The following is a 16571-nucleotide window of genomic DNA, read 5'->3' as shown; positions in this document are numbered from 1 at the left end:
TTTCAGGGAGGGTGTGTTACATCAGCTCTGGCCCTAATCTTCGCACTAGAGGAGTAAGTCCTGGGCTACGCACACACTGCACACACTGCACACACTGCACAGAATAGGAAAAACATTTGATAGTGAGTGTGATGGTTTTGCAGCTGTCCGCTGACTGAGGGGATTTTTTCGCACAGTGTACATATGCAATCGCACACTTGCATTGGGCGAATTTTCACTCCCCCTGACCGGCAACTATCTGATCGCAGGACAGTGTAATTTGCAGCACAGCAATCAGGTCTGAATTAGACCCAAGTGCGCCGAACCACATGGGGGTACTGCACTGCCTTAACTACACATGACTGCGGCAATGCCAAGACAGCAGTTCGAGAACAACAGCAATAAGGTGGGGGTTTCTCGTACCAGCCATGAAGCGGACTCCATAGTGGAGATAGAACACTAAACAGGTATGTTCACTCTCATACCTCCCAACTTCTTGGTATCCTAAGGAGGGGCGCCCGCCTGGAAAGGGGGCATGGCCTACTGGAAGGGGCGTGGCATCATGGGAGGGCCCGCTGTCGCAAGCCACACCCCATTTTCATCACTGAGGGGTAATGCCCAGCGCTCTGTGAGCTGCTGGCATGCGCCCTCTCCTCCTGTCTCCACTAAGCAGAGCAGCGAGTGCAGGAGCCTCCCAACTGGCCCCCCAACTGCAGGATACTGCGGCCTGCGGGTGGGACAGCAGGACAGTCCAAAAAAAATGGGACTGTCCCGCGAAAATTGGGACAGTTGGGACGTATGCACTCTGCATTCTATTTTATTATATCATGTGGGAGCAGCACTTAGCTGCCAATTATTTAAAGGTGCTGCCCTTACTACTGTCATTTACTTCAGGAGACTGCTGTGGCCTATTTTGGGTGAATGGCTCAACCCTAGACTAGGCCGTTTAAATACCTTGTGATACGAATTACAGATCCTGGGACATGCTGTATATACCCTTCTTTTTACTCTAGCGCATTGCTTAAAAAAGCTGATATTATTTTGAAGTTAAAAGATACAGGGGGAATGTAATAGGGTGTGAGAATCAGAAAGTGAGAGATTTGGTGAGAGTTTTCCTATTTATTTATTTTTTGTTTAAAGAAGCAATCATTTACGTGGCAAATGTAAATGATTGTCACTTTAAAAAAACAGGAGAACTCTCACAAAATCTCTCACTTTCTGATTCTCACACCCTATTAGACCCCCTCCCCCTTATATTCATTATCATTTTATGATCAATTTTAATTTTATTTGTTATTACTGTTTGCATTTACATAATTGTCAAAATGTATAAGTGCATATAAATATATGGAGTGCCACTAAAATGATCAGACCTAGTGCCATTTTTCTTTTTTTGTCACATGAACAAGGACGGTCACGCATACCCAAACCGAACAAAGGGTGTTTTCCATTTGTAGACTTTCAAATTACACTGTGTATTTAAACAAAGTGGGGAGTCCAATTGATGTGATTGGAGGAAGACACTAGCCACAGCCCAAGGAAACTGCCCCCCATATCAGCAGTCACACCCCCAGTGGCGGCACACATAGGCCCTTCAGAAATTTCAGCTCCAGACCCATGTGGACAGTAGTGGATCTTGCCACGGGTAAGCAGGATTTTTGCCCAGGGCACCGCTGTCCCGAGGGCACCGCTGCCATGGCAAGATCCGCTACTGGTGCCATGCGGTGCACGATGATGACATCATCGCGCACCGCACGGCATTGTGGGAGCGACCGTAGACACTAGAGGTCATAATTGACCTCTAGTGTGTGTGCGGTACTATGGGAGTGACGTCATGACGTCTCTCCCATAGATCCGAGGAGCAGCATCGGTGGCCGGAGACGGAGGACAGCAGCGATCGGGAAGCAGGAGCTGGGATGGTCAGTATTTTTTGGGGGGTAATCGGCGCTACTGGGGGCACAACTACTGAGGGCACAACTACTGAGGGCACGGCTACAGGGGGAACAGCTACTGGGGGCACAACTACAGGGGGCACAGCTACAGGGGGAACAGCTACTGGGGGCACAACTACTGAGGGCACAGTACTGGGGCACAGCTACAGGGGGCACAGTACTGGGGGCAAAGCTACAGGGGGCACAGCTACAGGGGACATAACTGTCACCATGCCCCTTCCCCATTAAGCCCCGCCCCCATTTTTTGTTGTGCTCCTACGGAGCGCACTAACTGTGTTATCTGTTGGGGGAGAGGGGGGGCGCCAAAGGAAACTTTTGCCCTGGGCGCCACGAGGTCTAGAATTGGCCCTGCATGCGGACCATATCTGTCACTGGTAGCTGCTGAGAGAGTCCTGCTGTTATTTAAGGTGAGTTCACGTGGTCACAATATTCATATTTGTTTTCCACTGTATTCTTCATATCTGCCTTTGGGTGGATCCTATGCATGTCCATCCATAACTTGAGGAGGAGATACAGCGATGTCATGGACCTGCAGAGACATTTATAGTACTACACATAGAAAAAAAGTGATACAGGTGCACTATGCAAACATTACTACTGAAAATTTAATTATATACAGGTTGAGTATCCCTTATCCAAAATGCTTGGGACCAGAGGTATTTTGGATATCGGATTTTTCCGTATTTTGGAATAATTGTATACCATAATGAGATATCATGACGATAGGACCCAAGTCTAAGCACAGAACGCATTTATGTTTCATATATACCTTATACACACAGCCTGAAGGTCATTTTAGACAATATTTTTTATAACTTTGTGCATTAAACAAGTGTGTGTACATTCACACAATTCATTTATGTTTCATATACACCTTATACACACAGCCTGTAGGTCATTTAATACAATATTTTTTATAACTTTGTGCATTAAACAAAGTTTGTGTACATTGAGCCATCAAAAAACAAAGGTTTCACTATCTCACTCTCACTCAAAAAAGTCCGTATTTCGGAATATTACGTATTTCGGAATATTTGGATATGGGATACTCAACCTGTATTACAATTAAAAATCATATAAAAGGTTGGTTAGCATAAATTTGGTAAAAGTTATGGGCCTGCCCACCATTGTCCAGGTCTCCTCATTGGGCAAGTCCCTAACATTCTTGGGGTTCACGTCTGGGGTGCAGGGCAGCCACAAACCATCGCATGTAAGATCACCCATCTGTAGATTAGATAAAAAAAGAAACTTTGGTGGACACAGGTATAAACTTCCGTCCATCCAAAGAAAATGTCTCCCTACAAGATCTCAATGGAGTCTTGTCTAAGAGACTGCGCATGGGCCAGGAATGGAAAACATACGGTGGATGCGCCAATTTCAGATAAAAAATGGCTTCATTCGTCAGCATTGCTAATACAGCACTGACTGGTTTATTTACACTAGCGCTCGCCAGCGAGCGCATCATTTCCAAATGCAAGGTAAAAAAAAATGTGTTGCGCAAAAACGGTAAATCACACTGTAGTAAAAATGTGTTGGTAAATGGGGCCTGTACTTGATAGAATTAGCTGGCACCAGAAATTGATTTGTAAAGTCTCCTGACAAGAAAAATCTTCTCCCTCTCTACTCCAAAAGTAGTAAGCCACCCAAAGGTGGAGGGGCACAAGTGTGGTTAGGTTTTTAGGAAAACCTCTGTCCCTTCACAAGGATGATTGATAACACCAGTCTGAGATGGTGTAATTTAGCATCATAAGTATTTGATGATTATCATCTTTTTCTTTTTTGGCGGTGTTATACTGCACTCTCTAACCAGTAACACTGATGGAGGACCTTTAGTTGGGCTTTGGTAATACCCATTTTGCTTGAATTAAAAATGCTCTGCAGAAGTTGGCATTGATGTGTCATGTTTGTGTACAGGCCTGAAATGGTATCCAGTCAAATGGTCAACAGTAGCCATTATGATGTTCATAAAAGGCAATACTACAATGTCAACATCAGAATGTCCACATGGTTCAAATTGATGACAGGCACCAGGTCTACAGCCTCAAATTGTTGACAGGTTCACAATGTTGGCATCTGAAATATCACCATGTGAAATGTTGACATTCTGGGGATGCCGTTGGTTAGGCTTAGGTGCCGCTGCCGCTGGGCGGGATAGAGTTAGGCTGCTGGTGGGGGCTAGGGTTAGGCTGCAAGGGTGGAGAGGAGTGTTAGGGCTGGGCTGCAGGTGTGGGTGTTAGTGTTAGGCTGCGGGTGGGGGGGGGAGGTTGTAGGCTGTTAGAGTTTACCTGCAGTGGGAAGGTGAGGGATAGGAGGAGAAATACTCACTGGAATACCTGTGCTGGAACGGATACTCACATGACTGCCAAGACCACAAAGAAAACGTTGGCGCCACCGCTGACGCCGGGAGCAGGTGAGACACCTCTAGACCACCAAAGATGGTTTGTCGGCAATTCATCATGTCGACACATCATCCGGGTAGACATGATGAATGTCTGCATGGTTACTGTGACATGCTGAGTATGCAGCAAAATGGCAGCTCAACTCTGTCGACATTCTCATGTCAATCTTATGATCGTCGACCGGATGACTGCCGATAAGTCACACCCCACTCAAATATGCAACCACAAATAACCTTCTGTCAGCTCAACGTCAGTCCATCTCTTCACCCTTTTCACCAATGTAAGCAGCGCTACCACCTCTACTGGGAAGCTGCTCAGTGAATCAACTAATCTCTCCATAAAATGTAACCTTATGTTATTAGAATGTTTTCGCCTGTCTGTATAATTCCAATTACAGCGGGCCTTTTATTTAGTGCACTTGGCAGGGTATGTGACAGCAAATATCCCACTGATGTTTTCCACTGTGCAATTAAAACCAAATAAAATATTTCCCCAACACTATGGACTATTACCACATGCCACAAAATGCTGATGGCGGCTTTCCAGAATCAATTAGGCTCCCTGGAAACTGTGGGCTCTTGGGATCAGAGACCTCCTAAGTAGGCAGGAAAGAGCATTAGATCCCAGGCTGTACGCAGTCTAAATCCCACGCATAACAGAGTGAGAAGACAGAGGCCAAGGAAAGATGCGCCGACTGTGCCTCATATTGCATGTAGTGTAATACTTACTGCACTAGACAACATATAGTATTTACTACATTATATTTATTATTACCAATTGTAAAAGAGAGAATTAGGCACAGGTTTTTATTTCTCCCTTTGAATATTCCTGATTTACGAAATTAATTCTGTAATTAAATAAAACCGTAAACCGTAACAACCATATGTGTTGTCATTTCTTTACAGTTAACCCGTTACTGCAAGGTGTCCAGATTGTTTAAATGACATCCACATGCAGTGTCCTAAATTTGGCGCTAACCCACCCGCAAGTCACATTGTCCCGTGGTGTGTGTGTGTTTGCTTTGCTTAGCAGAGCAGATGGTAAACAGATGCATGTGGCATCAGTTCTTGGAGAGAGGGAGGAAGCAGCATGATGAAAATGGGGGCGTGGCTCATTGGTACGGCATTTCCCATGAGGCTGCACACTTAGGCACAAGGTCACACTCCCCTTTCTTTCCGATCTCAACTTAACAAAGGTTGGGGGTATGGTATTTGTGCTAAATGTGTGTGAATGTGACAACTACTTTGGTACTTTACTAATAGGTTTGGGCGCACATTGGGCCTCATTCAGCTTGGTTCGTTATTGAGACAGAAAATGCGATTTTCTCAGAACTATAAAAAAATCACATGTGAAGAGCCGCCCAGAAAGGTAAAAGATGCCCACCGATGCATTAGCATAATTACAATGTATACGCAGAAATCAAATACCATCGACAACTCCGGTTGACCCAAGCATACGCATGATATATGCTGCTGCAGTCGCAGCAGTGCCATGGTTTTAATCGCAGCAATCGCAATCCTAAAATGGCCATGACACGCCTGCATTTTTCCAGCCACTCCCCACCAACGCCATGTAACCTCCCACAAACGATCATTTCCTGGCAATCGCTGTGTGTTTGCACTTTGCTGGGCCTGCGATCGCATTGCAAATGCATTTCGGCCTTCGCACACGCGCGATGTGGTCGCAGCACATGCTCAGTCATCCGATAATCGGCGGATTTGCGAATTTGCAACTTTGCAACTAAAGCTGAATGAGGCCCGTTGCCTGCAGTTTTCACCTACAAACCACAGCTTTGCAGCATTTTGGATGGTGATTGTCAAACAGCCGGCGATGACGAAGAAGCTTCATACAATTTTAAGGAGGGAAATCATTTGGCCGGATGTAATGCCTTCTAAGTTCAGAGCTAACGTGCGGGATTCCGTCCGAAATCGGACGTTTTTTTAAAGGGGCAATCGCTTATAAGGCAAAACCATAACTTGTAAGTGATTGCACCTTTAAAAAAACCTCAGAGTTCGAGAACAGCTGATAGGGGCCAGAGCTTACATCAAACACCCTCCCTTAAAACGTTTGGGCACGGCTGCGTTTTTCTGGACACTCCCAGTAAATGGTCAGTTACCACCCACAAACGGCCTCTTCCTGTCAATCACCTTGCGAACGCCCGTGCGATCGTATTTTTCGCACCATCCCGTCGCTGACCGGCAATGCCCTTTGTTGCTGCCCGAAGTGCATGCGCATTGCGGTGCATGCACATGCGCAGTGACTACCTGATTGCCCGTTATGCGAAAATGAATCACCCCCTATGTACTAAGCTTTGAAGAGAAATATACAATACCAGCCAATCAGCTCCTAACTGCCGCCTTATAGGCTGGGTTTGAAAAATGACAGGCGCTGGTTGTTTGGTATGTTATCTCTGTCCACTTTATCTCTCTCCAAGGCTTGTTGCACATGCAGAGCCGAATGGCCGCACATGCTCAATTGCATGCCCAGGTCCAAACCCGAAAGTAAAGTGATGTGTTGCAGTTGATGTCACTTTACTTTTTACTCATTGCCGAGACAGGTACTTACAAGAGGAGGCGGTGGATCCTTAGTAAATTACCCTGAGATTATTGCCAAAAAGGTTCAGTAAAGTGGCAATTAGGCATTTGTTGCTAAACTCCCTGTATATAGCCGCTACAAGATCACGCACAAGACAAGACAAGGTGTTACATATTGCATGTCCACCAGTGAATCAGAGTGCACCTGTAATTGTTGTGTCAAATCCATTGATAAGAGGCAGCCTAGACCAATCAGAATAAAGCAATTGCACTTTAATTCACTACCAGGCTTTCTTTGGTATGCAGTATGTCCTGGGGTGCAGTCGGGAATGGTCTCGGAGACCGTCCCTTTCCTGGCTATCCCTGAGATAATGGAGATGAAAGGGTACAGCATAGAGCCAAAGGTTACCTGATCCTGATCTAGTACCCATTCCCATTGCATCCCTACATGCATAATAGCTCTTATCTAAATCCAGACCCAGAAGGCAGAAGATATGGGATTATTGTTGTTACAAATATAATATATTCCGCATTATAGTGTACTCGGGGTAATATATACATCCTGGCTCTCACTATGTAGTGTGTAGAAAGGGTAAGCACTGGGATTGGCTGACTGTACAGTGGTCTGACAGCAGATGTCACTGCGCCTGAGCCATTAAACCTTTCCCAGCTTATTTCTTGCTCTGCACTTATGCTAATGTGTATATTGCTGGAGAAAGCATCTGCTATAGATATTCTGTCTCCCTGAGCGTGCCTGGGAAAGCTCCTATGGCATTAGGTTACAATAAAACAGGGCAGTGATGGCTCTGTGAAATCCCCCCACTGTCCCCCAGCCCCATTATATCAGGTGTTTATTTGCATTAACGTTAAGCTTTCAGACCATTTATTTAAATGGGGAGATCTTAGAATACTCATAGGACGGATTTACATAGCAAAGAATGATGAGGCTGACACTCACTACTCTAATGCTGATAAATAGTATGTAAGACAATATAATGCAGTGTAGATACAGTGTATATTATTTTATACTTACTGCCAATTGTTTCCAGGTGAACAGTCAGAAAAGCTTTTGGAAAGTGATGGATTTTGTTCTATTCAGATTTATGAATCACTTTATAAATGGTCTCACAGCAGTTTTGCTCTTATGAGAATATTTAATATGTGAAAATGTTAAGAAATTGTTTAAATAGTATGTAAAACAAATAAAATATACATTAGTATATAGTGGAATGATGTAATACCATGGGCTAGGATATGGTATCACAGACAGACAGGGCCAGATTAATACCCCTTTCACACAGACCAAAATTTCCCGGGTTATTGCACATGAACGCGCATCAACCCGGGAATTTTCTCAGTGTGAAAGGGTACAGTGACAAAATCCCGGGATTCCTGCCCCAGCATTTCAACCCTGCAATCGACCAGGGTTGGTCTCGGGATCTTCCCGGGAACCTGGTCAGTGTGAACGGTGCAGGGACATGGCCCGCCTTCCCGGGTTGCCTCTGCTGATGCTGATTGGCTATTCAGGGCACTTCCTGGTCTTTTTTCTGAGACGCCCATTCTCAGAAAATGCAGGGCCATCCCGGGTTCAGTATGAAAGGTGCCGACCCGGGATGTTTCGGCTCCAAATGCTGGTATAAACGGGCCCAACCCGGGAATGTCCCTGCATGAGCCCGGGGCAGAATTCCCGGGTTTAGGCCCTGCATTTTTGGTGTGAAAGGGGTATAAGGTTTGTGGGGTCCCTAGGGCAACTAGCGTGTGGGGAACCTGCTGTACTAACTAGGATTGTCAATAACATACAGTGCAGCCTCCGTGGCGGGCCCCCTCCCCTTCAGGAGCAAGTAGACTCTGGCATATTGCCCGCGCCATGTTCCCGGGGACATCTCCAGTGCGCAAACCACTCGGGAATGCCCGCACTGGAGTGCCACCGCCACAGGACTCCGGAGTGGAAAGTATAATATATGGTGTGTGTGGTGGTGGCCCCCCTGGACCAAGGAGCCCATGTGCACCGCACACACTGCACCCATTATAGAAACGCCTATGATACTGGCAATGTTATTAAAAACATATTTCTGCAGCAGTTTACATTGGGTTCCACAGGGAAACATTGCGGGGTAGAGATGGATCTTGATCCAGAGGCACCAACAGGCTAAAGCTTTAGGCTGTCCCAGGATGCATTGGGGCCTCCTCTATAACCCCGCCTCCAGGCACTTTGAGCTCAGTTTCAGTTGGTGTCTGCAGCAGCTGATCACTTAACATGTGGGCTGCACTAGGCAGCCCTGAAAAAGCTTTTTCTGACAGAAAATTTCTTCAAAACTGGGCTGTCAGCACTGTATGTCATGGTGACACTTCAGCTCCATCACCTCCTAAGCGGCGTAGCATACTCCCGCATCCTGTTCCTGGGTACTTGCGGCGGAGACGCTCCGGCTTTAGGCACACGGTCGCAGTAGCTCTCCTGGTTCGCCTGTGACTATGTGCCTGTATCTACTGTGTGGTTTCACTTTTCAGTGTTTCCCAGATATACCTACCACTATATTCTGTACCCTAAGGGACTAGGGGGGTCATTCCAACCCTATCGCTGCAGTTTATTGCAGTGCAGCGGTCGGGTCGGATCTGCGCATGCGCCGGTGCCGGAGTGCACCGGCGCATGCTGGACGGCCGAAGGCCGTTGTAGTTTAGCTGTCATTTAGGGGGCACAGTCCGGCCAACGCAGGCATGGCCGTAACGTTGGAGGGGGTGGCCGTGGCGGCTGTGTGACCCCCTAGGTGCGTCACGGTCATATATATAGTGTGTCACAGTATTTACCCATTACGTGTATTCTACTGTGTACTCAGTCACATAATACCGGATTTAATCGCTGGTGTGTACTGTGTCTACAGTCACATACAGTCACATACTAACGGTTTTAATCATAGGTATTGTACTCTGTCTGGCTTTATCGTACTAAATCGCTCTGTTGTTGCATTTGTGTACAATAGGGGTCATTCCGACCTGATCGTACGCTAGGATTTTTCACTGCGCTGCGATCAGGTCAGAACTGCGCATGCGTATGCACCGCAATGCGCAGGCGCATCATACAGGTTGTAGAGAGATGGATTTTATGAAGAATCCATTCGCACAGCCGATCGCAAGGAGATTGACAGGAAGAAGGCGTTTGTGGGTGTCAACTGACCACTTTCTGGGAGTGTTTGGAAAAACGCAGGTGTGTGTCGAAGCGTTTGCAGGGCGGGTGTCTGACATCAATTCCGACCCCGGACAGGCTGAAGTGATTGCAAGGGCTGAGTAAGTTCAGAGCTACTCAGAAACTGCACAAAATGTTTTTGTACAGATCGGCTGCACATGCGATCGCACACTTGCAAGGCTAAAATACACTCCCCTATAGGCAGCAACTATCTGTTTGCAGGGCTGCAAAAAGGAGCTAGCGAGTGATCAACTCGGAATGACCCCCAATGTCTAACAAGAAGGGCAGTAAGTCTGTGGACACTCCTGCATCTTGCAGAGCATGCGCCAAAGATTTACCAGTGGGGTAAACTGTGTATGATGGTCTGTGTACTATGTGTCATACATCTCCCAGTCACTACGCAGCTCCTGTAACAAATCAGAAGCCACCCTGGGCTGTGTTCACAAACCTACTGGGTACTCTGGTAGAACACCTTTTGCCCCCTATGGGACCACCTGTGCCATTACAGCCACAAATTGTCCCTATGGTTAATCTGCTTTGGGCGGAAAAGTGGTCTAACCAGTTGCAGTAATTAACTAATTCCTTGGTCAGGCAAAAATCTACTCCACGGCACTCTTGTGTCTCTGGATCATCTAAGAGGGCTGCTTCCTCCTCACAATCCACTAATCTCTCAGATGTTTCATCTGAAGAGGAGGGGGAGCATACTGTCCTGTCAGACACTGGATCAGGTGTTTCTGAGGCTTCTCCATTGAAAATTGATGTCCCTGCCTTTGTGGTTGCTATTAAGCAAATCCTACAATCACTAATGATGAATTCCACTCCTGTGGCTAAGAAAACTAATATGTTCAAACAGCAGTTAAAAATCTACTACCCCATTCTGACCATTTGGTGGACATCAGGCAGGAACCCTAGTCTAATCCAGGGAAGAAATTCCCTCTGTCTAAACGGGCCTTGGCTCACTATCCTCTCCCTGCAGAGTTATGTAACAAGTGGGAAAATTCACTGCCAGTGGATTCTCATGTCACCTGCCTAGTGGTGTCATCAACTCTGCCTGTCACCACTGTCACTTCACTGAAGGAACCGACAGATAAGCGTGTGAAGGGATGCCTGAAATCTATTTAATCCCTTGCAGGTGTTGTACATAGACCCATTATTGCAGCCTCGTGGGCTGCAAAAAGTATTGAGGCATGGGTTCAGGCATTAGAGGAAGAGCTGCCCGAGGATATATCTGACAATGCCAGACAGTACCTGTCTCACATTACCACCGCTGCTTTTACATTCAGGAGGCGTCCTCTGAGCCGGGTGTGTTGGCAGCCAAGGCATCGACTACGTCTGTCCTGGCTCGCCGTATTCTGTGGTTGAGGTCATGGAAGGTGGACCTAGACTCCAAAAAGACCTTGGAGGTACTCCCCTTTAGGGAGACATATTGATTGGGGAAGACCTAAATAAAATTGTGTCTGAATTGGCGGCTGCTAAGACTGCCTTTCTCCCAAATACTAATCCTTCTGCACAGAAGTATAAAGGTACCGCTTTTTGGGGGTAATTCAGAGTTGATCGCAGCAGCAAATTTGTTAGCAGTTGGGAAAAACCATGTGCACTGCAGGGGGGGGCAGATATAACATGTGCAGAGAGAGTTAGATATGGGTGGGGTGTGTTCAAATCTAAATTGCAGTGTAAAAATAAAGTAGCCAGTATTTACCCTGCACAGAAACAAAATTACCCACCCAAATCTAACTCTCTCTGCAAATGTTATATCTGTCCCCCCTGCAGTGCTCATGGTTTTGCCCAACTGCTAACAAATTTGCTGCTACGATCAACTCTGAATTACCCCCTTTGTTCCTTTTGGCCTCAAGGGAAAGCAAAAGGTCAGGCATACCCGTGACAATCTCATGCTCCCAAAACCACTAAGCCCAAGAAAAAGCAGTCCTAGGCAGCCCATTAGCCTGCTTCTAAACAAGACAAGCCTGCCGCATGATGGGGCGGGCCTCCCCCTGGGGGACTCCAGGGTGGGAGGCCGACTTCTGCTGTTCACCCAGGTCTGGTTAAAGACCACTTCAGATGCATGGGTGCGGGAAGTTGTCTCTCATGGGTACGCAGTCTCCTTCAAGAGAATACCCCCTCGCCAGTTTTGCACCACGGTTATCCCTTTGGATCTGTTAAAGGCGCAAGCTCTGCAAAAGGTTGTGGGTTCCCTCCTGAATACAGGAGTGGTAGTGCCGGTTCCTCTGGCCCAAAGAGGCAGAGGTTACTACTTGACCCTGTTTCTAGTTCCGAAACCCAATGGGTATTTCAGGCCTATACTCAACCTCAAATCACTGAACAAGTTTGTGAGAGTGTCCAAGTTCCATATGGAAACACTGCACTCAATTGTACTGGCTATGGAACCCGGAGACTATGTGGTATCCCTGGATATACAGGATGCATACCTGCATATACCTATTGCCATGTCGCATCAGCACTATCTGCGGTTTGCTATTGGCAACCTCCACTATCAGTTCCAGGCTCTGCCATTTGGACTTGCTACGGCTCCTTGGATCTTCACCAAGATCATGGCCATAATGACGGCCCATCTCCATCATCAGGGAGTCAGGATCCTGCCGTATCTAGACGACTTGCTGATTCTGGCAAACTCGCACGATGTCCTCATCAGTCATCTGCAACTGACGGTAAGCTTCCTACAAGCCCGCAGGTGTCTCATCAATTGGAAGAAATCTTTGCTGGTCCCAAAGCATGGTGCACCTGGGGGCACTCCTGGACACACACAGTCAACGACTGTTTCTGTCTCCAGAAAAAGTCCTGAGACTTCAAGACAGGATAAGATGCTTCCTTTGTCTCCCCAGAGTGTTGATACACTCGGAGATGCAAGTACTTGGCCTGATGGTGTTGGCATTCGACATGGTAGAGTACGCTCAATTTCATTCTCACCCTCTGCAGAGTTTATTCCTTTCCAAGTGTGATGGCCTACCTCATCAGATCAGATCTCACATGATCACTATGAGTCCGGGGGTTTGTCTGTCGCTGACCTGGTGGCTACAGGACCAGTAATTGAGCAGGGGCCGTCCCTTCTGGATCCCCGACTGGGTCCTGCTGACAACGGATGCCAGTCTGAGGAGATGGGGTGCGGTGTTGGAGCAACACTCTTTTCAGGGTCGCTGGACCAAGGAGGAGTCACTCCTCCCAATAAACATTCTGAAGTTGCGGATGGTGTTCAATGCGCTATCTCTCGCTCTGCCTCTGGTACAGAACAGGCCTGTTCAAGTACAGTCAGACAATGCTTCCACAATGGCATACATAAACCATCAATGAATCACTCGAAGCCGCATGTCAAAGATGGAATTGTCAAAGATCGTTCGTTGGGTGGAACGCCATCTGCCAGCAATATCAGCAGTGTTCATTCCTGGCATCCTGAACTGGGAAGTGGACTTCCTCAGTTGCCAGGACGTGCATGCCGGTGAGTGGAGTCTTCAACCAGAAGTCTTTCAATTCTTGTGGACAAGTGGGGCCTACCAGACGTAGACCTGATGGCGTCTTGACACAAGCACAAGGTTCCGGTCTTCGGATGAAGGACCAGGGATCCTCAAGCAGCATTCGTGGATGCACTGGCAAGTCCATGGAACTTTCGGCTGCCTTACGTGTTCCCTCCAGTGTCACTCCTGCCCATGGTCCTGCGAAAGTTCAAAGAAGAAGGAGGATTTCTACTTCTAGTGGCTACAGCGTGGCCCAGATGGCATTGGTTCTCAGACCTGTAGGGTCTATTCAGTGGCGGATCCAGGGGGGGGGGCACTCGGGCCCGTGCCCCCCTGTCATTTGTGGCCTCCGTCCCCCGTCCCCTCCCGGCGCCGCACAGGGAGATGACGGGCGCCCGCTGAGATTGTGTTACCAGCGGGCGCCCGTCTCCCTGTCACTGTGCGGCGTGCGCTATGGGAGAGACGTCAGTCATGACATCTCTTTCATAGTGCTGACTGAGGAGCGGACGCCAAGAGGAGGAGGACTGCAGCGGTCTGGAAGCAGGAACGGGGCTCGGTAAGTATGATGTTTTTTTCTTCCTTAGTGCAGCGGGGGCATCTACTGGGGGCAAACTACAGGGGGACATTACTACTGGGGGGGCATCAACAAGGGGCATTACTACTGGGGGGGGCATTACTAGTGGGGGCAAACTACTGGGGGCAGCATTACTACTGGGGGCAAACTACTTGGGGCATTATTACTGGGGGGCATCTGCTGGGGGTATTACTACTGGAGGGTCATCTATTGGGGGCATTACTACTGGGGACAGCTACTGGGGGCCATTTTTACTGGGGGCCATCTACTGGGGGCATTATTACTGGGGGGCATCTACTGGGGGCATTACTACTGGGGGGTCATCTATTGGGGGCAAACTCCTAGGGGGCATTACTACTGGGGGCAAACTACTGGAGGACATTATTACTGGGGGGTATCTACTGGGGGACATTGTTACTGGGGGGCATCTACTGGGGGCAAACTACTGGGGGACATTATTACTGGGGGCCAACTACAAAGGGGCATACTACAGGAGGGCATTACTACTGGCGGCGTAACTACAGGGGCATTACTACTGGCGGCTTAACTACAGGGGCATTACTACTTGGGGGCTAAACTACAGGGGGGCCAAAATTCTGGGGGCATAACTACAGGGGCCAAACTACTGGGGGATAACTACAGGGGCCAAACTACTGGGGGCATTACTACTGGGGGCTAAACTACAAGGGGGGCATAACTACAGGGGCTAAACTACAATGGGTCAAACTACAGGGGCGGGCATTACTACTGGTGGCTAAACTACAAGCAGGCAAACTACTGGGGGCATTACCACTGGGAGGCTAAACTAAAGGGGGTGGGGGTAAACTACTGGGGTCATAACTGCAGGGGCAATATAAGATTTTTGAGCAAATGACTTAGCCTGCGCTGTACAAATGAAGTCCTAATCGCGACAATCTCTCCAAACTTCAATTTTCGTAATACTCAGTTTCACCATAGGGAAATGAAACAAAGGTAATAATAGTGAAGTCTGTTTTAATATAATGTCAAAAATAAATAAAATATTTTTTTCCACAATAAAAGTCAATTATAACACCAATTTGCTCCTGGTGATAAGTAAATGCAGCGAAATTACCGGAGATAAATGGAACTGTGGCCAAACAGTCCCAAACAGTGCATGGATAATTGATACAGACTGGCACCAGTCTAATCAGCAAGCCACCCTGGTCACCGGCTTCAGACTCCGCGTTCCTTTCACACCTGGACGCTACCGACGCGTTTCCACCCCTGCCTGGGGTCTTTTTCAAGGTATCCTGGCGAATAACTGACTCCCACAATACATGCATATTTAAATGTACTCTGTCCAATCACACGCCCAGGAGCACAGGTGGACCCTATACATGAATCACCTATAAGTCCCATTTTCACGAATCACTAATGTAGAAGTGAAATATCAAACCGTTAACATCAGAGATGTTATTACCTGCAACAGTTCCAATGTGATTTATGGGATTGAGTGCATATGTGGACTGTGGTACATAGGCAGGACCTCGAGACCCCTAAAAGTAAGAATTAGTGAGCACCTTAGGAATGTCAGAAAGGGTCTCACCACTCATGCACTTTCTGAGCATTTTAGAATTTATGGTAAGGTAAGGTATGGTAAGTATGTCAATACACAGATAGACAACAATTCCCAGTAGCCTCTGCAGCTGCTCAGGAGGACAGGTGCACATCACATGACCAGTGTCAGGTGGTACAGTGTGACAGTTGAAAGTGAGCGGGAGTTGGAGCAGCCATCTTAGAAGCTGTGGAGAAAGGTGGCGTGAGCAGGCTCTGTGCATACTAACCGGACAGATCTTCTGTTACTGTGAGCAGCAGCCGGAGCACAGTGTACATTCCCCTCCATGTATCAGAAGTCCTGGGAGATGTCTGTAGAGCCCTCCCCAGCAGGCAAGAGGGCTGGGGCAGTGACACAGAGTCCCTGGTGAGAGTGAAGGTGGAGCTGAGAGGAGGAGCAGAGGCGGCTCTCACCTGGACAGAGGCAAAGCCCAGGATGTGGATTCCCTTGCTGTAGAGCCAGACACAGCTCTCCTCCCAGAGGCGGCCTTAGCTTCAGAGTGGCGGCCAAGAGGCAGGCAGGAGGCTGGGACTGTACTCATTAGCTGCTACTGAAGCTGCTGCTATTAAGTGCATACTCCAACTTATGAAGGAAGGTTGGTAAAACTACACAATCACACCACAGCACCATAAGCCTTCCTCCTTCCTAGTGCGGCTCAGCAGAGTGGAGTGACTGTAATAGAAGCTTCTTATTAATGTAAGCACTCAATGGATTAATTGATCACAACAGCCAGTGGCCAATTTGCAGCATACTATAACTTATATTACATAAAAAGTTTTGTAAGAAAATACAGCTTATTAATCTCGCTAAATAGGTTTCACTACATTGGCATCAGTTATTACTGCTATACTAAGACATAGGGGTAAATTTACTAAGATGGGAGTTCTATTTAAGATGGGATGTTGCCCA

General features: G+C 47.5%; 1 long non-coding RNA gene across 1 annotated transcript in view; it reads right to left on the bottom strand.

The window, feature by feature from the left end:
- LOC134935042 (uncharacterized) overlaps window positions 1–16089 on the bottom strand; it is a 37859-nt gene extending 21770 nt beyond the window's left edge. The window contains exon 1 of the long non-coding RNA XR_010179861.1: window positions 15892–16089. This is a non-coding gene — a long non-coding RNA (uncharacterized LOC134935042). The remainder of the gene's footprint in view (window positions 1–15891) is intronic.
- Window positions 16090–16571: the final 482 nt, after the last annotated feature.

The sequence above is a fragment of the Pseudophryne corroboree genome, chromosome 6, assembly GCF_028390025.1.
Source record: "Pseudophryne corroboree isolate aPseCor3 chromosome 6, aPseCor3.hap2, whole genome shotgun sequence".
Lineage (NCBI taxonomy): Eukaryota > Metazoa > Chordata > Amphibia > Anura > Myobatrachidae > Pseudophryne > Pseudophryne corroboree.
Note: the sequence above shows the minus strand (reverse complement) of the source record. Positions and strands in the feature narration are given on the sequence as shown.